Here is a 25,257-nt window from a genome sequence, read left to right on the forward strand (position 1 = left end):
GCAGTACGCTGGGATCGACAAATATGTTCCTAAAAAGCCGGGAATAACCGCACCTGGTTCCGCATTGTGGTGTTTGCTAAGCCTTTATGGGGGGCGCGGTGTCAAGAGTGGTCGAGATTAAACAAATTAGCAAACGCAGTCGCACGTCATACCTATAAACTAAAACCGTAACCGTGAAATTCCATGGGATTGTATAGGAACATTTGCAAATTGATGTAATGTTTTTGTTGACTACTTACAAATTCGCTGAGTTCGAGGATGCCAATGGCGGTCTTGAATCCGTCTCGAGAATTTCAATTCCGTTCAACAAACTCGATCGGGTTAAGGAGGATCGGAGTTCGATTCTACTCGAACGTGTCCGTGTAGCAGCGCCGGATCCGTATTGAGCTCGATGAGCATTGGCTCAATGCGGATCGAAAGTGTCCGTGTGACCTGGGTATTAGTGCATCGTACGGTATAGCCTTTGCGTACGTAAGAGATAGTGTGGCGGTTCTGCGCAATGCGCGAAGCCCTCTTTATGTTTTGCGCGTGCGCAAAACCACCAACGCTATCTCTTACGTCTGAAGCCGGCCCAGCACGCATACTAACCTCCCCTGTCACCCACTCCTTCCTGCTGTCCTCTCTCCATCTCTCCACGTCTGTACGCCGCGTATAGCCACAGTTGCTTCGCGGCGCTAACACAGAATTTAAAAAATATCTCATACGTACGCAAGGACGATAGCGTACGATCTACTAAAACTCTCTATTGATGACGTCACATGAAACGCACTGTGCAGACACAAGAGAGTTTCAGCAGATCGCAAACAGTCTACGAAACAGGTTTGTGTTGTGTTTGTCTGTATGTATGTTCCAGCCTGAGATCAATTACTTTCCGAGAATAAAGGAAGCTGTCAAACCAAAGGTCTACAACATCATGTCAGCCACTTGAAAGGAGTCAGGTGTTTGGCTTATCGTGTTTTAGGAACCGCTATCGTAAAGCCCTTCTAATCTGCTATAGACGCGACCCTCTGTTTACAAACATATGGTGGCGTCTCGAGAAGACCGGTTCGAGGTTATATTTTGCTGTGGTTTGCTGAGGTTGGAAAAACGCGCCGGCTGATAGGCTGGAGAGAGAGAGAGAGAAATCGTTTTATTAGGTACATTAGCTATTTATGCGAGGCTTGAAAACAGGACCGCCAGGCAAGCCTGTAATGCGGTTCCTATGGTACTCAAAAATGTTAACAAAATTCCAACAAAACTCTTGCCGAGGAAAAGATAACAAAAAAGTAATTCAAAATGTGCACATGCTTAACAAGTTTCACAGTATATCTGCAAGCAAACTCTTGAACGCGTGAAAGCTTGACTCACTTTTCATAATTAGTGGCAGGGGATTCCAATTCTTTCAAGCAAAATACTGGAATGATTGCAAGCCGTGTACGAGGTTTGGGAAGTTTAACACACAACTCTGCATTTCTAAAACTGTACGAACTAGTATTTTTGCAACTGATATTTTAAGTGAACTTACCATGTTGTGAAGCAGTTTGTACATTAAAATGTGACATTTGTACGAAACAAGAGTATATATATCTCTAACACCTAACAATGAAAAGCAGAAATTAACAGTCTCATAAGGTGGTATGCCCATCATTATCCGCAGGGCTTTCTTTTGTAACAAAAACAAAGGTTGAAGATTCGATTTATACGTTATACCATACGCCTCCAGGCAGTAAGAAATATGACAGTCAATAGAAGAAATAGAATGGAATAGAATAGAAATAGATATAGAGTAAACGCGAAATACACAAGTAAGGAGACATTGATTGGGACAACAAACCTCAGACGTGATAAGGCAGAAAGACCCTGCGAAATTTTTTTCCGCACATGAGAAATGTGTGGGATCCAGGATAAATTAGAATCTAAATAAATTTCTTAGAATATAACAGAGTCAACCTTTTGCAGTTCTGTGTTACAAAACATCACATGAAATCTCTTATATTCAATTATCTTTTGTCGTGGATGAAATATCGTATAACACGATTTGGATAAATTAGCCTTTAACGTATTTGCAGCAAGCCACATGGTTAACCTATCAAGCAGAACATTAGCCCTTCTAAACACTCCTGTATAAAATGCGCCAGACGAACTCCCCCAATTGCGCAACTTGTTGTGTGGAAGCCGACATTGAGCACTGCGCCTCCTATCCTGCAACCGGTACCTCTCACAAAGACTCATCCTCCAACGCCACTTACGACAACTTGGCTACCCTAACGTCACTTTGGCTACCCTGCTCGGCCCGGTCCTGCACAACCAGGGGGCAGTTACAACTACCCTCTTGAGCTTTCTCCGTGCCACCGGCCTCTTGACCAGCCTCTAAGGCCCTTTTGTGTGTCTGTGTGTGTTTCTTTTCTTCCTTTTTTTTCGTTTTCTTTTTATGGAAGGAATAGCAAGTCGGCCTATGCCTGACTAACCTTTCCTCGCTTTTTTTTTTTTTTTCAATAAACATATCTCCCCCTTCTAAAAATGTCTTCCACTGATGTGCCCTCGACAAAAATATATGTGTCATCAGCGTACACAATATTGTAGTGGACGATAGCATTTTTGGGAAAATCGTTCACATACACAAGAAAGAGAAACGGTCCCAAAATGGAGCCTTGGGGCACCCCGCACAATATGTCACGTAGGGATGAGCGTTTGCCATTAATTGTCACTATTGGATGATTGGATAAAGCTGATAGTGCCTACCAGCATGCCTTGCACGGTGGCGTTACGTAATCAATATCATAGGGATGCAGCTCGTCTTATCCTCGCAGCCGAAACGTTTATCAGCCGAGGCGCGCAATAGAGAAACAAACGAGGGCGAGATAGCGCATCGCGAGAATGAAAGGGCCCCTCTCCACTGACGCTGCACTTCAAGGGTCAAAAGTGCGTTTAAGAAATGCTATCGCATTTAATATTGGTGACCTGCATTAGGATTGGTGATGCACGTTTTACGATTTCACTCGAGGCGATCATTCAACGACAAAACCATTTGCTTCAAAAGCGTTGGAGCTTTCCATCACTGATTATTCAGTCGTGCAATTTTCCGAAACAATCACCACAATGACCGAAATAGAAGCGGTACAGATAAAGGGCAATCCGTTTTGTTGATAACGAATTTTTCCGTTCTGGTTCTCCGTCTCTAATGTTACAATTACAAAAAAAGTCTGCATTTACACGATGAGTGTAATCGTCTATTTTGATCTCCAGCGATAAAGTATGTACCCGAAGGTCCGGTATCAGTTGTTGCGCAGTAGGTGTCAATATACATTATGAACCAGTGTATGCGAACGGGTTGTCAGTTCATCTTGAATAAAAGCCGCCAGGAATTATTAGGATGAAGATGAGCTTCCAGAGTGACACCTCGTCGTCTTTAGCGCGTATTTTCGTCGAAGAAAGAGGACATGAAACCGAAACAAAAGTCATCGCTGAGCCATGTATTCCGCTAAAAACGTGATTCTCCTAAACGATTTTCGCTAAGACTTAGCAGGTCGCCATTTTCCCTGTCATGGTATTAATACGAGGGTCGCTAAATTAGATTTGTTTAAAACGAGCTTCGCTCTGCTCCCTTTCTTTTTTCCCACATATTCCGACATACACAGTCTTGAGGCAGCATCGGACAGCGCGGGTCCATATTTTCCCACCATGCCAGATGGGACAAATTTCCCTTTTCTTTCGAATCTCCATTTCTGTATCACTTTTTCCTGGGCCATTTTTTCTTCTTTTTTTTTGCGGGGGGGGGGGGGGGGACCGATTTTTTTTCGGGGACCATTTTGTCCTACACGCAATCAGTCCAGACCTCGCAATCTGTCTCCTGTTGTTTATGACAATGCCGGTTAAAATGCAGCCCCCAAATATTCAGCTTGATAAAATGATATATCGGCTCTTGATAGCGACAATTCGTCCGTGAGATCCATTCATCTTAAAATAAACAAAACAAAAATATTGGTTTCCGTTTTGCCTAGGTCTTGACTTCTCTGGCTGCCGTTTGATTATGTTTCTGTTTTCTTTTTTACTCCGGAAGTACCGGTGCTGAACAATAGATGAAGCTACACTATTTTTGTTTCCACTGCCAATAATTTATTATGTGGCACAGTGCGCAGGTTATACCACTGGTACCACAAGACGTGATAACATGAAAATGTCGGAACCCGCGAGAAGCGCTGCAGTGTGCCCCGTGGGATTCGGCGAGAATCACGCAACTTTTAGACATGTCTTTACACAAGTTTAGACATGTCTTTTGCAACCAGTTAACGATGAAACAACTCGGGGGAAAGGAACGAGTATGGTTCAAGCGACTTGTACCTGTGCCAGACGGGCAGCACAAATGACATTACCGTCTAATGCTATTCGGGTCCCGGATGGCATTATGCATGCACGAAGGTCGTGCCACATGTCAGTTTGCAATGACATCAAACACCATGATGTCGATGCCGTCCCTTAGGCACCGTCATGCTTTCTTTTGCTTTTGTCGGTGAAAACTTCAAACAACTCCAGCTTTCCCTTCCTCAAAGAACACTCGTGTAACCTCAAATTATGAAATAATCTTGTCCTACACAGCACAAAGTGGTTTTATGCAAGAATAAGATTGTTACTTAAGCGCATTAAGCACTTCGTGTCATTTTTCATGCTCGTGTGGCAAAGGTATTAGCGGAGACAGCAACGAACAAATGGTGATGGGATTATAACAGGGTGGCAACAGGATAGCAGCGAACTTGATTGAAGGCTGTCAGAACGTTCGAGATCGAACGAAACCCGTACGCATGTTTCCATTTCGCAGTAAAGCCACAGATGTACTTCGTTCGTTTGTTGTGTTCGATAAATTACACGCTTGAACATACTTTCCGTAACGGTCGCACGAGAAGCGAAATCTTAAAGATTCAATGCGAAAGGACCTTCCCACAAAGTGAGAGGATAGCCAGTTAACTGCAACAGGAGCTCTTCTGGCTTTATTTTGTCCACGATTGTATCCCAAATTATATCTTTTTGTAACAGTGAATTTTGTTGCAATGCTATTTTCGCAGTAGAGGCTCAACCATGATAAAGAAGCCGTGGAATAGTCGTTGCCCTACATCCTGTGTAGAATACTTCTCAATCAGTAATACAGACTGTTTCGGAAGACAAACGATTTGTAAACGACTTTTTAAACGTGCGGTAAAAGGTCGACATATTTTTTATACACTTTCGTGCCACTGCAGTTATGTGGTATCGCATAGCGCTGGCCAATTACGGAGGATTTTGAACTGGTAAGTATCAGTTGCTTTGCGAAAAGGAAAAAAAAACACGCTGCCGCGGATTGCTAAACAGTCTGCTGATGTTAACATAGCTCTATGACGACCATTTCGCGTTTGACAAACACGCGCTGCAAACGTGCCTTTAATCCAAACGCTTTCAAGTTCACAATTAAAGAAATTAAGTCACATTACTAGCCTTTCGAAATCAAACTTCAGAGGAGTCTTCCACACATTTTGCGATAAAGTGATGAAGTGTAATTTCTTACACACTCAGTTTTCGATCACTAAAGTGCCACTGCGGGCTAAATCTCGTGTCTTTAGAATCCTAACAAATTTAAGGCATTGTATTCCTCCAAAATATTGTTTCCAAAATTATCCAAATCCAATTATCCAAAATATTGTTCCTCTATTTGACACGGAAGCATCCTTGATTGAATTGATTAATTGATTTCTAGTTCTAAGAAATCTGCCACGCTTCTGGCATTGCCCCTCCGAGGTCGATTTTTCGTCTCCTCACCACAGCTGCTGGCTGTCTACCAAAGTGGGGCGGAGATTGGAGACCGGGAGGGTGTTTGCGCTGTTGCTAGGAGACAGACTCTGGAGCTCCCGGTGACGTGACCTACTCGAGAACCTGAAACTGTTTAGCGGGTTCTTTCAAAAATTCATGGAAGCGCGTAATGTTCACTGACGGATTTCTGTTTCGCACACTGAGCCCTTCACCGATGTTGATTTACAATACCAAACAAAATGATTTTTTTTTATCTGTCGTGGCACATTAAGACACAGAACTGATTCCAAAGTAAAACTGCATAACCAACATCGTTATTTGCGCAAATGTATAAGAAGTATTATATGGTGCGGTACGGTACATTCCACGTGGATAAAAAAAATAATAAAAGACGGAAGTAGAAGCGTAGTTTAGAACTTCGAAATTTGTAGTATATTTTCACCAAACTGTTCATTCCTGTGAAAATCCTAGGCGAGCACTAATGATCTAATAACGCAGATTCTACTTAATTCTAATTCGCAGGTTCTCATTCTACCTCGAAGCAATGTATTAACAACTTAATAACGTGGGTGCCTTCTGCCTTTCTTTTTTTTCCCCGCGCTATGTCAAGACGAACGAAGCCTCACCCACCTAATTCTGAGAACAGTGTCCAATCACAACTTTTAATTACTCGACGCGCAAGAAATAACTCGAGCAATCCTATTAAGTATATGCGCATTACCTTAGTTCCTCTACCGCGCAACAATTTCGAAAATCACCCTCGATAATCTGATAGTAGCTTGTCTCGTTGAGAAAGAGGAAGAATCCAGAAGTTCACACAGTTGGATTCGAGAGCCGAGCAAATAAGCTAGTTCTGCTTCCGCGTTGAGCGCGCGTGGTCTTTATTACACGGTCCTCTCGTGCACGAAAAATCACGCCGTGCGCCCAATATCATCTTCACAATCGGGCACAAGAGGGAAACTTGCCGCTTTTACATTACAGCGTCCCACTATAGGAAAGCTGAACAGAAGAACGTGTGGTTGGATTAGGAGCTTGCATTGTACTGCTATATTTTAATGTCAAGTGCATGCGCTACTCTACAAAGAAGCGGGAAATTATTGAGAAACCTCTGCGCATTTCTGCGTTTATCCCGTTCTGCACAAGGGTTGTTCATCGAGATCATCCATCATTTTGGAGATCATTAAGAGTCATTTGTGGGCATTCTGGCTGCCGAGGTCCTTCACGCTCTGGTGATTCTTCTGTACTCGTCGCTTGTACATGGTTAACGCTTCCTTGTCTCCTTCGTTGTGTATTGGAGGTGAGTGGAACTACCCATGTGTGGATCCCCGTGCGTGGATAAAGATCGCAATGTACAACTCTTTCATTTACTGCTGCTCTTCTTCTTTCTTGTTTTCATTTCGTCTCCTGCCAACGACTCAGTCTTCTAATAGTAAGAACCGATTATGTTAAATAGTCATTTCTCTTCCGCAGCGTGAGCGAATGGAATCGTTTGTCGCCTGAAATAAGAAAACATCGGGCCTGAAACAAAAAAACTCTAGGGCCTTTGAAGCTCAAACTAAAATGTTTTGTTGGATATCAAGCAATTAGCAATTACTACATATGTCTCTTTATTTACGAGGGGTGTTCAAGTCAAACCGGGGCTTCTCATTTTTCGCAAAAGTAAAATGAACTTACAGGCGAGAAACGTAATCTCCAGCTGCACTAATGCACTTGTCCCAGCGTTTCACGAGGGTTTGGATGCCAGCAGCGGAGAAATCCTTAGCGCGTAGCAGCCATGATCGGACCGCATTCTTGACCTCGTCGTCGCAGCTGAAGTGGCGGCCCCCAAGGAACGCCTTCAGTGGCCCGAAGAGATGGAAACCGCTGAGGGCCATGTCTGGACTGTAAGGGGGATGTGGCAGCAACTCCTAGCCAAGTTCCTGTAATGTGCGTGTCGTGAGATGCGCGGTATGCGGGCGTGCATTGTCCTGAGGGAGGAGGACTCCTTTGGTGATGAGGCACGGCCGCTTTTGCTTCAGCGCCTTATGCACATCCCTGAGAACCTGGCAATAATATGCACTATTGATGGTGGTACCACTGGGCAGAAAATCAACATGAACAACGCCAGCCTTGTCCCAGAAAACCGTGGCCATGACCCTACCCGCAGACGGGGTGCTTCGGAACTTCTTGGGAGCTGGCGAGCCCGGATGCTTCCACTGTTTTGATGCGCGTTTAGACTCAGGAGTGAAATGGTGCACCCACGTTTCATCGCACGTGATGATCCGATGAAGGGACGGCTGTCCTTCAGTGTCGAAACGGTACCTCACCTTAGCTCTTGTGTACCTTAGCTCTTGGGAGATTCCCAGTCTTCTCTGCCTGTCAAACACGGCCAGCTGCCTCGGGACCCAACGGGCACTAACTTTCCGAAACTGGAGGTGTTCATGAATGATAGTGTTCAACGTTCCCACAGAAAGGTCCGTCTTTCGAGCCAGTTCGAGACATGTTATCCGTTGGTCCTTGAGGATCAGGCGCTCCACAAGTTGGATGTTCTCAGGAACTCTGACACTGGGCTCTGAGCCGCCCCGGCCGGGATCGTCCTGCACTGATGTACGGCCGTCTCGGAACCGTTTGCACCACTCGAACGCTTTGCTGCGGCTAAGTGTATCGTAGCCATACTGAGCCTGAAGTCTTCTGTGAATTTGAGATGACTATGCCTTCATTCACGAAAAACTTGACAATGCGCTGTTCGATGTGCGCACTCACCTCGTTGTCGGCCATCTTGTCCAGCACGTGTCTTCTGTTTTGCACAAACTTTGGACCACCACGTGGTGAACGCGGAGGCCTGTCGCGTGTGAAAATTCGTAGTAGCGAACGTAAACGTAGCGTAGTAGCGAACAAAAAGAAGTAGCGCGAGTCATTTCCCGGTCCCGGTCAAGTCCCGGTTTGACTTGAACACCCCTCGTATATGATTTGTATGTTCTCGATTATACTCATAATCCAACTATGATTTATAGCTCATGTATATGGTGTATAGGTTCAGTGGTTTGCGTATATACTGTCAATGATCTCATGTACGCACTATGGAGGACCCTTTATTAGGGAGTTGTTTCCCCCTGGGTCCTCTACCTGTATATAAAATGACCATGTGTACCTTTAATTATTACGTGACAATAAATTCACATTTCGTCCTTTTCATACATTCATTCTCCCTGCGAGCTTTGTATGATCGTTAGCAGGTAATATCATTTGATGGAATTTGTTCAGTTCCGAAATCGGAACCATGCAATTCTATGGAACTTTTCAGATTACGCAAAAATACTCTAACGTCAGCAAGGTTGCTTCATCGTGTTTAATTTTGACTTCTACGTTATTTTTCTGGCGACATGCATTGATTTTTATGCTCTCGTGGTATTAATGAGGTAACGAAGCTTGTTTAGAGAGACCTATTTGTATAGCACATTTGTAGTTTTGTACCAATTATCGGAGTTCTTGCATGTCGCCTGGGAGGATGACGTAAATGAAAATGTGGCTGATCAAAAAAAAGAAGTCGGTTATACCTTTCTCCGTAAAGAAAAGGACATGACAAATTAAGCCTGGCCTTTACGAAGCTTATCAGACATTGCAAAGAAAACAATTTTGTAAATAATGTGATATTTTTATAATTTGAATAGCTAGCACGCCGGCAATAAGAAGCGCTATTACTTCGTAGGCTGATGCACACTTCGCAAAACAGATTTATCATACATGCAATCTGTTCCTTAATTAGCATAATCAGTAGATAAATTATGCAAATAGTACTTACAAAATAGAAGAAGTTGAACTTAAACTCTGATAAAACTCTTTGTATGCTATTTCATTCCCCGCAGCGTCGCGTAACTCTCCTGTCCCGACTATCTATCACCAGTACTCCACTTAGTTTTAGTAATGAAGCAAAATTTCTTGGTGTTGTGCTCGATAAGCACCTCCGCTTTCAGTCACATGTTAGGCATATCTCTAACAAAATTTCTCATGGCATTAGTGCACTTGTCAGGACACGACAATGCTTTCCTCGTTTAGTGCTCCTAAGCTTATATTTTTCTTTTGTCCATTCTCATATCTCTTACTGTGCCCCAGTCTGTGTCCTTACTTATAATATTCACTTACGGGCACTGCAGGAATTGCAAAATCGTGCTATAAAAATTATATTTAATTTACCATATCAGTTCCCTGTTTCTCCTGTGATGAGTAATTACAGTATTCAACAAGTAATTTCCCATAACGTCTTAGTCATCGCGCGGTCGTATATCACTGGCTGTTTAGAATCAGAAACGCTTAGTTATAACCATCTGAAGGCAAAACGTCAAAGCAATGCTGGAGCGGAGGGTCTGCTCAGCTCAACCTACCACTAACAAAAACTAATTACGGTAAGCACTCATTTCTTTTCCGCAGTGTATGCGAGTGGAATCGTTTACCACCTGAAATAAGGAGGATTGCTAGCCCTAGAGCGTTTAAACCCCAGTGTACGAAGTTGGGGTAGTTGGTAAGCCGACAGCAAGTAGTTTACAGCATACCGCTCTCATGTGACCGACGATATATTGGGCAAACGGGGCGCTGCCTCAACACACGGCTGCGTGAGTATAGGGCAGCGGTGTCCAATTCAACTCCCTCAGGACACCTTGCCGTCCACTGTCGAACATGCGGGTGCAAGCCACTTTTTGGACACACAGAGGTAAAAGCTATGCTCAAAAAAAGATAGCAAGGGAGGTAGCTGAAGCATCTCTAATAATAGAGAACGGGGATATGTGTGTAAGCCAGCCGTCCAGTGACCTGACTTTGGAAGAGATAGCATACATGCATACGATGTAATCTTTGGTGTGGAATAATTGCTCGGTACTTTGTCAGGCATGCGTGACATGTGAATGTGGCATGTGTGTGAAATTGTTAGATAGTGACGGGTTATCTTTAAGCATGTGTGTTCCAGACTTGTACGTAACGGGTAATTGCGTTACTAGTAATCAATTACTTTTTTGAGTAATTTGTAACGTAATCGATTACTTTTGGGGCCCAGTAATTTTTTGAGTAATTCGATTACAATTTTCAGTAATCAATTACCAAGTAATCGATTACTTGGAAACTAAAGAATCCACATTGTTCGGGACGACGCACACACACATATATGGGATGATTCACCGCCGCGAGAAGACAAAACCAACTGCCCTCTGCAAGTTCATTGCAAGGCAGCTGTCTTATCTCTAGGACTTTTCCCGCATCAATTACTTACCCGAGGACCCCGAGGTCAATTGCCACAGTGTTCCGCACGTGTAGTGTATTTTTGAGTCCACTGTCCTCTCCCCATTCATGTGTACTATCTATCCGTAACCCGGCCTGTATACAGTAAGTTGGACTGTAGGTTGTACCGTGAACCTGATGAGTCATTTGTGGGAGTTCCAGTTGGGACTCTTTTCACAGAACTCTCAAAACCCTCAACCTCTCGACACATTTTTCACAGAACTCTCGACCCCGATAACCTAATGCCACTCTTGTGACCATGAGCCCCTGTCAGTCTTGTGCGGAATACTGTCGATATCACAACGATGTCGACGATCTGCAATGACTTGTCGCCTTGACTTGTCTTATGAAATAAATTCTGCTTCAATGCTGACTTCGTTTTTGCTTCGTTTCGCTTCGTTTTTGCTCAGTTTCCTTTTTTGTTGATATCTTTTTTTCTATCTTTTTTTTTATATCGTTTTCTCAGATATCGAAAGTAATTGGCAAAGTAACGCGTTACTTTTCAAGGCGTTACTTCATTACCTTTTCCGGCAAGTAATTTGTAACGGTAAAAAATTACTTTTTCGTACAAGGTAACGGTAACGGTAATCAATTACTTTTTTTTAGTAACGTGTACAAGTCTGGTGTTAACAGGGGGTTGGGGGGACAGTGGATCTTATTCGAGCTTCAAACCTGTTCATCGTAAATGCTTTATTTTCCTTGTCCGTCTCGAAATAGACTTTCTGTCAGTTGAGAGTAAGCAGCCGTGGTGTCAACTTCGTTCTTCTTTGTGTGTTTCTTGCTGCATTCAACAGTATGTTTAAACTCCAAACTAAAAGCTTCTTGCTATATTCTTTACCTATGCAATGAGTTGTTATACGGATTGCTTTTTTGTGTACATTTAACTGTGTTACTGCTGCCGTTAGTGCCTTCTAACCAGTCTTCAGAAGCCTTCTAGAAGTGTGATGCCGAATTAATTTATGTTAATGCTTGGTGAACTGTCTTTGATGTATTTGTTATTCACTATGGATAACCCTTTAACAGGGATTTTGTTTCCTACTGGGTTCTCCACCTGTATGTAAATATGTATGTATTTTCCAACAGACAGAGATAACTAATAAATAAATAATAATAATAAGGAAAAATTTTCAAACGAACTCCAGGTGGTTGACATGCGCAGTCCTATACCCCGCGGCACGTGCAGCATGTCGCCCTACTAGGCTGACACACTTTACGTGTAAATCTACTCCGACTACCATGCAAATATTTCAAACTATTGTAGCCGCCGCGCAGCAGCCACATCGCCACCGTCTTCAAAACCGCCACGGGCACCGTGCCAGGTGTCCGCCCATTTGGTCGAACGCCGTTTGGTCGAACGCCGTTTGGTCGAACGCCGTTTGATCCAAGGCGTTTGACCGAACGCCGCTTGGTCGAAAGCCGTTTGATCGAAAGCCGTTTGATCGACGCCGTTTGTTCGAAAGACGTTTGTTCGAAGGGAATTCAAAGCTGCATGCACTGTGTTGTTTCTGTAACTTCTCCACTTTTTCTGTAACTTTTGACTCTAGCATACGGAGCAGGCAATCAGTGTCCTCTGCTTTTTTTATTTCTTCTTTCTTCTCTTTTTTTTTTTTTTTTTTGCTTTTTGCAGCCGAAGAGGGGAGACCACTGGTTAGTTGCAGGCGTTTGTCATTTACCAATCAGTGGGACACATATTGAAGAAAGCTGCCCAGGTTGAGAGCAGCCGATAGTCTATCCTTGTTCTGGGCACCCTTCTTATTGCTGGCGACATATTTAAAGGGAACGGTCTGAAACGGGATAGTCATATGTGCAAAGCCACTCGAAGTCTGTGGGTGCTAAGAACGAAATTTCGCCATGGTACAACGAGAGATATTCAATTAACAGCATGTAAAACCTTAGTTCGACCTTAGAGTATGCATCTGCAGCCTCGAATCACTACACATGCACGATATCCGAAGAAATAGAGAAAGTACAAAGATATGCTGCCTTATAATCTTGTCTAAGTTTCGAAGGACTTCTTCGGTTACATGTCTGTTGCAAGAACTAAATTTAGGTTCACTTGCACATAGGCGAAAAGTAAATAAACTGAAACTGCTCTTTCTCCTATACAGTGGTCGTATACAGTTGATTACAAACAATAATCCACTGTTAAAATTTGTTCACATTCGACGGGAATAAACATCAAAAATTTCATTTACTTATTTTTTAATTCATTTGCCAAAATGTTTAATACTTGACGTCTATTATTATTTCACAAAGGGTTGGGGATTAACAAGTACAGCATGTTTAGTCACGATGTGTCAGAGCGGAAAAACCTATTCGGTTGTCCAACGGGTTAACGGTGGACAACCCTGGCCCTTGTACTGCTTTTTGGACACTAAAAAGTGGGTTAGCTTGAGGAATGTGTTTACGGGGAAGCAGATTACACAAAGTTAAATGTTCCTTAGGATAGCTGCATTTAGAACTGCGACTTTTTTTTTCTTGTCTTTTTTTGTCATTTTTGACACCCCAAGTGAACCAATTAAAAAAATCGATCAAACGACCGCTGCCGTTTCGATCAAACGGCGTTCGATCAAATGGCTTTCGACCAAATGTCCTGCATGATTCTTATTGCTACTTGCGGGTAGATCTTTGAAGTCATAACCAAATCAGAACTTAGTCATCATCTGACTGCGCGGAGCCACCGAGTGGTTCGAAAAAACCTGATTAAAGGGATTTTGACGCTTTCATATACGAGTATGTTGCTCCGATTACATCGCGCGCTGTACTGCATGCCAGAGTTTTTAGGGAGAACTTTTTTTTTCCTCTTTCTTTTCTCTCTATATGTCGTAGTTGGCGAGATACAAAGTCTCAAACTTCTGCGTCCATCTCTGACATCAGAGGAGCGTGACTCTCGATCATCCCGATTGGTCCTCGTGAGCACATGACGTCTTCCGTGGATACCTCACTGACAGAGACGCCTACACATAGCTCGACGTTTCGGGCCCTCGAAACTCACTATCACAATCTGACAAGGCGTGAGTTCGGGCCCTGCTACGATCTCACGTGAAGGTCGACATGGCGTATCGGTGAGCTCGATCATGCCGCATATTAGTGCACTCACCAGATTACATCACACTTGTAAGCAGAGCAGGTGTGATGTTATCTGGTGAATGCGCCAACATCCGGCATGGTCGAGCTCACCGATACGTCATGTCGACCTTCACGTGATTTCGTAGCAGGGCCCGGACTCACGCCTTATCAGATGATTAGGACCGTGAGTTTCGAAGGCACGAAACGCCGAGCTATGCGCCTGCGCAGCCGGATGAGTTTCGCGGAATCGATTTTCTGCACGTCTATTACCTAAGGCATGTGGAAATAATTAATTTAAAACCGAAGCGAATGGGAAGCGCGAAGTTGTAATAACCGGGCCGGGCACACATGTGTACAGCATGTATACGCGATGTATTCGTGCAGGTCAGAATACGATGTATTTTTTCTTCATCAACATCAACGATGTACTAGCAGCATTGCCGAGTGTGCGAGCATGCGTTCGCTCGTTGGCGGTAGCCAAGGTCGTGCTGAAAACCGGGAGGTGGTGGGTTCGAATCCTACCGCCAGCTGTGCTGTCTGAGGTTTTCCTTGGCTTTCCCGGCAGACTTCCCAGGCGAATGTCGGTAACGTTCCCCCTGAAGTCGGTCCGGGACGCATACTAACCCTCCTGTCTCATTCCTGCTGTCCTCTCTGCATCTGTCCACGTCTGTACGCCTCTCGTAGCCATAGTTGCTTCGCGGCGCACAAGGACTCAACAAAAAAGAATATGGTGTAGCGCTTACTTTTGTTTTATGCCCTCTCTTGGGCTCCTTTTCGGTCTTACGTGTGCATGCAGCTTCGGAACTATTCGAATATTGCTGTATTCGATTTGGAAGAAACATCGATTCAATTCGGAAATCGAATCGATATAGAATTATTCGCTTCAGTATTAAAAAATTCGAATACAGTAAACCCTCTTTAGTATGACCCCCGTTAATCTGGCATGTTCGCTTTATGTGTTCACAAATGCATTACTCCGTTTGCTGTAACCTTGGAATACAGATTCACATTGATGCAAATCTCTTCTATAGTGATCTGGTGGGATAGCTTATGTCAAACTGTCGAAACCCCTTTATGTAAAAGCCTAGCTTTTCACCTGAAGCTACCGATTTGCCGCGAATCAGCGAGTCCTTAAAAAAAATCGTGACGGGTGTTCGAATTTTGTGTAAATATAAGCAGTACATAGCAATGAAGCAGGTAGCTGATGCATCCTAGGCTCTCCATGGTGACTCAACTGGTAACAGACTACTTAGAACACAGACTTTTTTTTGTTTGGTGAGCAGGAGTTCTTGCGTCAGTGGTCCTGCCGCCATGTTGCTCTTCACAACAGACGTGTACGCCTAACGGGCCTCATCTCTACATAGTCGAATACTCTTAGTTAGGTAGCTACAATGCCTGTCAACTTGTCTACGAATAATGCATACCTAATAATAATGTACGTACCCCGTATTTCTTGCATTTCTTGCATACTGGGACTGGAGAACTTAAAATATCAGCGCGTAGGCGGATGACATCGTTTTATTTCTAAGAGACGGCAACCGTGTAACACACACGTTCGAGATTTTTCTGCAGTATCGGAAGCTGTCACGAGCCCATAGATATAGTTCATGTTCGGGTACGTTTGGTCATGTTATGCACATTTCGAAAACAATAAATATTCTATTCAAGGTGCTGAACGTCCCAGGCTTTACTTTACTTTTTTTTTCTAATCTATATCTCTCAGTCTTGTGGCAATATCGGCAAATATCCAAGCTGCTTCAGCCGGTAATCTGTAGAATTTCGTCAATCACCTCTGATATCGCTGCTTAACCTCTACATCTGCGCTGCACTAGAGTGCAAACTTCCTTTCCCTGATAGTGCTTTCATATCACTCATCTCCCTGCTTTTATATCGCATGCTCCAAGGCTGACTTTGTGAAAGAAAACGGAATTTACGAAAGGAATGGTATATGCCACTAAATATTTTGTATGCCTTCTTCAGTCTGCTCAGTCTTTCTCTCCCTTTCCTTCTACGTCACACGACTGACCACGGAATTTGTTAGCAAGGATGGGGCAATTAACTTTTTTTAAATATTCTGTGTTAGCGCCGCGGAGCAACTGTGGCTATGAACGGCGCACACACATGGACAGATGGAAAGGGGACAGCAGGAAGGAATGGGGGACAAGTCGTTAGCATGCGTCGTGGGGCGACTTCATGGGGAACTGCGCCGGCATTCCGTCTGGAAAGTCTGCCGGAAAACCCAGGGAAAACCTGAGACAGCACAGCCGGTGGTAGGACTCGAACCCACCATCTCCCAGTTTTCAGCACGACCTTGGCTAGCACCAACGAGCGGGCGCCTTAACCCACTAGGGCATGCTGCTGGTGGCTTGATGGTGGCTCGGTAGTGGCTTAGTAGTGGCTTGATGACTTGCAGTGCGCATCGGTTTGCTCACGTATCTCTGGGGGGAGCGACAAAATCAAAACAGGAAAAAACGTATTCTGAACGAAAAAATTCATATACGTTTTTCTTTTCTCTTTTTTTTTCTGCTTCCACGCCTTGAGTTTGAAACTGTTTAGTTTTCGCAACAGCACGCGTGAAAAGAAGTATGATATTTACAACGGGCTCCTAATGACACTGAGTGATTAACATATTTCATTCACACGTATTTCTTTCTGTGTATCAATTGAGAACTGAAGTTGCGCATCTTCGCGTTACACTACTATTTTTTTTTTTTTTTCTATTGGTCGATTTAAAGTTTACTATATAGCCAGACGAGCTTGAGATTAGTTTCCTCTTCCCTCTTGTTATTGACTGCTCAGACGAAAAGTTAATGTACAGGAAATCGCCTTTGGACAATCTCTTAGCAATTCTTTCCGGTAAGAGTACCAAAGTACTCTTTTTCCTCAGAGCCACCTCCAAGGAGATCCTCCACAGCCACCTTTTCTCTCTCTTGTTATCGTTTTTTTTCTTTTTCCTGTTTAGTTCTGTAACTTCTTTTACGCACTCATACGCTCGTCTATCAAAGCTTCGATCTCGTGGAACGGGTTCAAACAGCCACATTATATCGGTACACGCGCCAAAGTCCTTATCTGCTTCTGCAGCGTACACGCATAATGGTTTACCTGATTGTAATCCATAATGGCGTACCATGATGAGGGAGCACGCCTTCGGCAAGTCGACGCCCTGAATGATCCGCTTCCGTGAAGCTGTCGGTCGTCTCTATTTCTCTGCAAACGGTTCGCACAAAGTGCGTCTAGCATTTCGTTTGCCTTGTGAATCTCAGTCACGTTCTTGTCCCAGTCTGACACATTGGTCATACTTCTGGCTATATGCTTCTGTCTTCCTCGCAAGTTTCCTTCGTCGCCTCGTATGGTAATGAACGGGAGGGAGCAGCTCGGAAGATTTATGCAGCGTCCGACATATCTGCGATAAGCTTTTGCATTTATTGATCATTCAAATGAAAAGGAAATAAAGCGACATCTGGCCACACAGAAAACAAAAAGGAAAAAGGACATGTTGGCACAACGGAACTTAGTCGTTGATGTGCCGCGGAAAATGCCGAGCATAAACGTGGGAGTATGGAACTAAATATACAGTACAGACTATAATATAAACGGCTCATTTTCGGATGGCACCAACGAAAAGGAAGAAAATAACCCTTCCTTTCTTTATACGTTCGTAGCGCTTGTGGAAGAAAGATCCATCGGGAAAAAAGATCCACCAGGAAAGAACATCCAGCAGGGTCACGTGACGGAAGGAAAAAAAGATCCAAAGGGAGAGAAGATCCAAACGAGAAAGAAGATCCACACGGAAGAAACGTCCATATAGGGAAAGAAGATCCAAACGAGAAAGTGCGCGCGTGTGTAATCCGACAGAAAAGAATGCTTAAGCGGACTATTGTATCGAGTATCGACTATCCTGTCCAACTGTTGGGAGGGCCTGTCGGCCACCCAGACTTCTACCTCGGCTAATACACATGCATAAACAAGAGTCGCAAAAGTGCCCGCGAGGGACAACAAAGAGGAAAAACTATTTTCTATTCTATTTTCTTCTTTTCTTTTTTTAAGCAGTGAAATATTGCAAATGTAATGCAAATTGCGCCCAACACACACAGCTGAACAGGAGTGAGTTGAGAAATGTATGAGTATAGGGAGTACCGATGATGCCTCGGGTCAGGATTATCGTGTTGAAATAACGTCAGTTCACGACATATATATTATCCGTAAACTAAGGTTGTGCCTTCCGTTATTACATTTGTTTTCACCCTTTAAATACGCGTTTCAAGTCGAAAAAATGTTCTGTTACCACCGCTCCTTTGTTGACTTGAGAGCGAGTAACCAAAAATGTGAACTCCTCTTCCCTTAACATTTGGTTCACGGTCACCGATATCTTGTGCCACAGCCAACAACAATAATCATTCAGGACTTCACGTCGTGAGACAGCTGCGATCATGAGCGACGCCACAGTGGTCGGGTCTGTGGATTAATTTTGGCCTAGACATCAAGTTAAGGAGGCATAGCAAGTTTCTGAAAACTGGTCAGGCCTACCAGAAGTCTTCACAAACAACTCCTTTAAAACTACGTATGAACAACTCGTTTGGAAAATAAAACATCTGGAGTTTCAAAAGCAATTTTATCTTTAACGTTAAGTAATCAGGTGCATTCTCTTCTTGTTGTTTAATAGGTTTTGATGCTTCAGTCACTCAGCTTTGGAAGCCAGAGCTTGGTTTGGTCTTTGAAGACCAAATCAAGCTCTGGCTTCCAAAACTGCCAGCCTCAAATAAATCTTGAACACTGTGTGTAGAGACTGCGAATAAAAAGTCCCCCCGCTATTTGAAATTAAAAAGCGTCGCATAGTAAAGCAGAATGGAAACCATTAAGTTATGAGAAATGTTTTGATTGACATGTACGCACGAGTATAGAGGCAGACCGCCGAGGAGAGAGACGCGAAACGTACACATGAATAATCAGAGTTGTTACTGAAAGACTGCGTATGGTAAGGTGCTGTCTCGGTTTTATATCCATCCCGGGATCCTGAGATTCCCAACACAACAGATGGCTTGTTGGCGGTATTAGCGACAGGTGACCCTTAATCTTCATTGCAGTTTATTTGCAGTTGCATTTACATATTATGAATATTATGAAGTTATTATCATTGTTTACTTATTTAAAAAATATTGATTGTTAAGAGACCATGTAATAAGCAGAGCCAAATGCAAGCCACGCAGTGCATTACCGGTAGTACTACATTGTTGTTAGCAGGCAAAAAAAGTTATACGCAAGGAGCGCATTGCTGTGAAAACGCTGGAACGGATGTCTCAAGTCTCAATACGAACTACAACTCTATACAACACAAAGAAGTTCCAATTTCTCCATATTTTTTAAAATTTACTTATCAACTTATCCAACGGGGTCACGTAACGGAGGGAAAAACGATCCAAACGAGAAAGAAGACCCATGTGGTAAAAAGATCGATAAGAAAAGAAGACCCATCAGTGCATCTTTTTTTCCCTGATCTTTTTGATCTTTTTTTTTTCCTTTGGTCTTTTTTTCCTGAAATCTACGATAAGAAAGGTTTTGTAAAATATAGGTATGGTTACGGGTTTTCCGATTAATCGAAAGAATGCCCCCATAGAGCAATCTCGACATCGCGGGTTACCAGCCCTCGGGAGAAGGTGGCTCTCTTCACCCAAGTTCACTGTGCAGCAGTCTTCCACTTTCACAGTGCGCGAAGCATTCGTGTAATGCGGGTGAGTTTGATCCTGAATAGAATATTTATTTCACTTGTCTACGAAATGTTCAAAATATGAGAAAACCTGACTGCTGAAAAATCTCGGACTGGTGTGCCACACGGCCGCCGTCCTTTAGAAACAAAACGATGTCACTTACCTTCTTCAGTCCCAGTATACAAGAAATACAAGGTACGTACTATAAGTGCATTAACTTGTGGCTGCCTAACTAAGAGAAGTATACTATGTATAGATGAGGCCCGTTAACCGTACATGTCCGTTGCGAAGAGCAACGTGGCGGCATGGACCGCTGTCGCAAGAACTCCTGCTCACCCAACAAAAAAAGTCTAGCTAGTCTGTTACCAGGTGAATCACCATGGAGAGCCTATGCATCAGGCGGTTCCTCCTATTCTGAGCTACGGCTCTGCAGCGAAATTTCCAAAGCGTAAAAGTTGTCATTATCATAATTAGCTGTTCGAACCTTGTCCTCATCTGTTGCATAGGCCGATACCGGATGGAAAAGCGGCGACACACGAGTGTCCACAGAGTCCTTGCTATGACACACTCTCGTTGCACATTGTCACTATTTTCCTCGGCGCCGCAGTTGGAACATGAGGGGCTGCTGAGAAGACCTCATCTGGCCAGTTTGTCTTTCGTTGGCAATATCTGCCAACTAGCTTTCCTGAAAAAATCGCTCACTTCACTGTGCAGACCAGTGGGCTGCCTTCCCTTCTTGAACCTGCCCAAGTGTGCGTCACCTTGTTCGATGCTCTTTTTTGTGGAAGAGTTCTACGCATATGCGAGAAACTGAGGCGAGTCGAGAGTCCGGATCAGGCACAGCTTCCTGTAAACGATTGAATTGCTGGACTACCTTTTTGTAAATGAATGGTGGTTCTTCACCCGCCGGACATCTGTTTCCGAGTCCACGGGGCACTAGTACTCTCCTTGATGGTCCTAGCCAGAACAGTACCAGCGGCCGAGCAGGGAAGTCAGCTCGTTTCAGAATGTGCAGTACTCCTTTCATGGCAAAGATAGAGGAATACATCTCGATACACGTAAAGCTCCAGTCACATTCTGACTTAGGCCATCGCAAGATGTCCCGTGGCAACCAGTGTTTTCTTCCGTTCCAGAAAAAAAAACAAAATACAAGAGAGTTGATTTCAGCGGTGATTCTGACTGGGGGATACATGATGCGGGCAGCATACCACAACTTGCTACAGAACACCGATTGATCTGTGAGATTTTCCTGGGCTTTCAGGCACACTTTCCTGATGGATGTCGGCACAGTTCACATTGAAGTCGGCCCACGACCCATATACTAACCCCCCTCCCACATCCTTGCTGCTATTATTTCAGCATGATTCACGTCTCTGCCCCGCTCATAGACATAGTGGCCTCGCGGCGCTAGCACAAACTTTTAAGAGCAACAACATGGTAGTAGTTTAATATACGCGAGTCTCAAAGCCAGAGCTATCAACCAGCCGCTGTGTGTATACCGTCACAGCACCACTTCGTCCATTACCACATACCTTGGACGTGTGGTCCGTACATTGGCATCGTCTTCGATGAAGTGCAGAGGGAAACGGTCAAAAGCGTGGCCGAAGCCCAAGCTCAAGAGTTACTCGACCCTCAAACAAGCTCAATTGCTGCGCGTCCACAGAAGAAAACTAATATCCAGGTAACCATGGAGTACGGACACTGGGAAAGAGTTGAAGCTGTACTCGATGTTTGTATTGTATACCTGTCGTCCTCTATACGTATACCACAAGCAACACACGCTTATTTAGAGAGGCTCGCACACTACTTTTGTCTAGGCACATATTGCCAAACTTAATTTCCGAACTTAAAAACGTTCTACGTGTAAACGTTTTGAAATGATACCAGAAGTGAAAAAAAAAAATTTAAAAATCATACCACTGGATACGGAACGGCCTGTCTTCGCAGCTGCTGAGTTCATACTACGTTCACACTGCCATTGTGCCTATAGAGCTTCGACAACTATTGCTATTCCCATTTGGCTACCAGCCTCGATGGAACAATTCATTCTTTTCCCACATGTACTAAAGAAGAGAAAAAAAAAAGCATCGATGCATCAGTTGATTGCGCGTCCGCCTACTGATTCCAAAAGTGCCAGGTTTAATCCCGGTAGAGGACGCCAGCTACTTGGTGACAAGGTAAAGATAGCTTCATGCTTGGACACGTCCTCTTCCGTAAGTCCGTGATGGACGCTAAATATACGTGTGTGCCGCGAGCTGAGATTTCGGCGCACGTGAATGAATCCTCAGGAGGGCCACATCAGTCGACAGGTCGACAATTGTAGCGTCGCTCGGGATCATAGTCGTCTCGCGACGTCAAACCACTTATCATTGGCTATGCGACCAATTTCCTCGGCACTTGTCTTTCGTCGACGTCTTCCCCTTCCTTCGTTTTCCTCGTTCTGACGCGAATAGTCATCGCATCTACAAAAGAAGGAACGCAACAAAATAGCTGTAAACAAAAGTGACGCAACAAAAAGAAGTCTACGCCAGACAAAAAGCGAAAACCGTGCCAGACATTTCCGCGCGGCTGCCTCAAACGAACGAGGTGTGTCCACTGCTTTAAGAAACGTGAAAGTTCGCGCTTTACTTTCGGACCTTCTCACTCTCTGGGCGAGATCTCAATCCGGGCTGTCAAACTTCTGCGAACCCCAGTCACGCCCAATGTCGAAGAAAACATCTCAAGCGTTATATCTGATACGTGTACGACCTGCTTACTTAAGGAAATATTTGCATCGTATTGTTGAATTTTGCAGCAAGTACTGCTTTCTAGTTCACGCTATGCATATAAACTTTTTTCTCTCGTAAGGCGTTTCTTTTTTCGAATTGTTCAAATTAATTTTCAATTTTAAATTACTTTAATACCCTATATGAAAATAATGTAGTTATTGACATCAATTAATGTTATATAATAATTATAATAATATAGTATATAATTTATTTTTGCAACAAATGACCCGCTTCGGTGGCAGATTTTCTCTAAATGGTGTCCATCGAAGGTCCCAAAAGGGGCAGTACCCATTTTAATGCCAAAGGCGCCCTACTTTAGAAGTAATGTTTTTCAAGAAACTCATTTGAATTTTTATTAAAATAATGAGCGCCTCCCACTCATTACACGGTGCGCAGCTTGTAGGTGGTATCGGACAGATACTTGTAAAAAAGAAAGTTCTTCGATTGGTGCACCGTTCGCGAATTATCTAGCCCGGGGATTTAACGGAGACACCCTGTATAATGTGTAAGAGGGAATAGAGACAAAAATTAACTTCTAAGATTAACTGTACAAAATGCTCTTACGTATAAGTATCCTTCCTATTGCTTTATCTAGTAACTGCAGAAGTAACTAGTAAGCTTTAAAAAAATACAGTGCGCTTGTACTGATATAAAATCCTCCTCGTATAAAATCCTGCATCATTAATCAGTCATTTCGTGTTGAATTTCTGCTGCGCTTATTTATTCCTTGTTATCACCTCGAAGTCACTGTGACTATAGGCCCCATACAGAAGGGGGCAGATAGAGAGAGAACAGCAGGGAAGGAGGGAGGGCTAGAGAGAAGGTTAGCATGCGTCTTGGGCCGGCTTCGGGGGAACTGTACCGTCTAGAAAGTCTGCCGGAAAACCCAGGTAAAACCTCAGACACCACAGCTGGTGGTAGCATTCGAACCCATCACCTGCCAGTTTTTAGAACGGCTGCCACCAACGAATGAAGCATTAAGCATTAAGCTGTAAGCATTCAACCACGCCGCTGCATTTCTTCTTTCTTTTTTTTTTTTTTTACAACCACGACATTCTAGTTGAATAAACATGGGCATCAAAACCAGAAGCCCTTTGCAAATGTAGGCAATTATATTTTATTCCTTGTTAGCGCCGCGAAGCAACTGTGGCTATGAGCGGCGTACAGATGTGGACAGATGGAGAGAGGACAGCAGAAAGGAGTGGGAGACCGGGGTTAGTATGCGTCCTGGGCCGCCTTCAGGGGGCACTGTGCCGACATCCGTCTGGAAAATCTTCCGAAAACCCAGGGAAAACCTCAGACAGCACAGCCGGTGGAACCCAGTCCAACCAACCGCCCCCCAGTGCTACCAACAACGAATGAGATGTCTTAACCCGCTCAGGCATGCCGCTGGACAAATGTGAGCAATGATGAGCCACAGTGCCCATGATATGTGCAATGCTTGAATATATCCAATGCTTAAGTTGAGCTATGCACAAATGTATGCAGTGTATTACCCAATAATAGCTCTGCTCCCTCCGTGCTCGCAATTCCTCGGTGCAGGTGGTACATTATGTTGTTCACATAAAGAGTTCTGAAGGAGATTTTATCCTCGTAAATTTCTAAAAAGTATTTGAGTAAAAAGTTTTTGAGCATCGTCGCGCGAAGTTATAAACTTGTAACGCGAAACGTATGCATCCCGTACAGCAATTAATAATAATAATTGGGGGTTTACGTCGCGAGTCAACTGAGATCGCAACTATAATTAGAGGTGAGCGCAGATTACATTGACAACATCTGCATCCGCACTGTACCCGCGCATGTAAGATCCGCAACCGCATCAGCAACCGCATCCCCAACCGTGTGGATATTTTGTATATTCGCACATCCGCAGTCAATACATTTGTAGGAAAAAATCCACATGACGAGAATGTTACATTGCAAGTTGTCATTTTTCGGCATGCAAGCCAATTACGGGAACATAATGCCATCCATAACTGTCCAGAAAAAGGCTGTTAAAGGCACAGCAATGCAAAGGATGACATACATCGACGCCGTCGAAGCTCATTCTTTCGTCGCGACGGAGAGGACACAAAATGCAGGCTAGCTGATGAACCATGACAGAAACGAAAACTCCTTTACAGCCTAGGAGCACACAGGGACGACACAACAGATTCTCGACAATCTGTTCTAATTGTATTTGGAGAGGGATATTTGCCATTGACTGTACATAAAGACCCAGCAGATGCCGCTACTGATAATACAAACTCATCAGGTGCGCCGTCCTCCGCAAGGCGCACTGGTGGAAAATCAATACGAGGACTCACCAGTGAGATTGTGCTAAAATTAGCTGGCTAAGTGCAATAGCTCCAGGTGTGGACACAATTTTCCGTCATGTATCATTAAGCAGAATAAAAAAGTTCGCGGTATATGCTTCATTTACCAGTACATGAGTAGCTTGAGGGAAATATAGGTGGAAGGCAGCTCCAGATGGATTCCTACCCGGAGATTCGGCCCTGAAATGAATGCAAGACGCAGGGATATAATCAAACTAGAACAAGGTCGTGTCTAAGACTGGGAGGTGGTTGGTGTCCTACCACCGGCTGTGCTGTCTGAGGTTTTCCCTGGGTTTTCCGAAGACTTTCCAGACGAATGACTGCACTGTTCCCCTTGAAGCCGGCCCAGGACGCATACTAACCCCCCCATTGTCCCCCACTCCTTCCTGCTGTCCT

At 44.0% G+C, this 25,257-nt stretch overlaps 1 protein-coding gene across 1 annotated transcript in view; it reads right to left on the reverse strand.

Annotated features, from left to right (window-relative positions):
- Positions 1 to 24,987, reverse strand: part of LOC135396465 (uncharacterized) — a 37,407-nt gene extending 12,420 nt beyond the window's left edge. The window contains exon 1 of the mRNA XM_064627486.1: positions 24,969 to 24,987. The gene's annotated coding sequence lies outside the window, so the exon portion shown is untranslated. The remainder of the gene's footprint in view (positions 1 to 24,968) is intronic.
- Positions 24,988 to 25,257: the final 270 nt, after the last annotated feature.

This window comes from Ornithodoros turicata, chromosome 1 (genome assembly GCF_037126465.1).
Source record: "Ornithodoros turicata isolate Travis chromosome 1, ASM3712646v1, whole genome shotgun sequence".
Taxonomy (NCBI): domain Eukaryota; kingdom Metazoa; phylum Arthropoda; class Arachnida; order Ixodida; family Argasidae; genus Ornithodoros; species Ornithodoros turicata.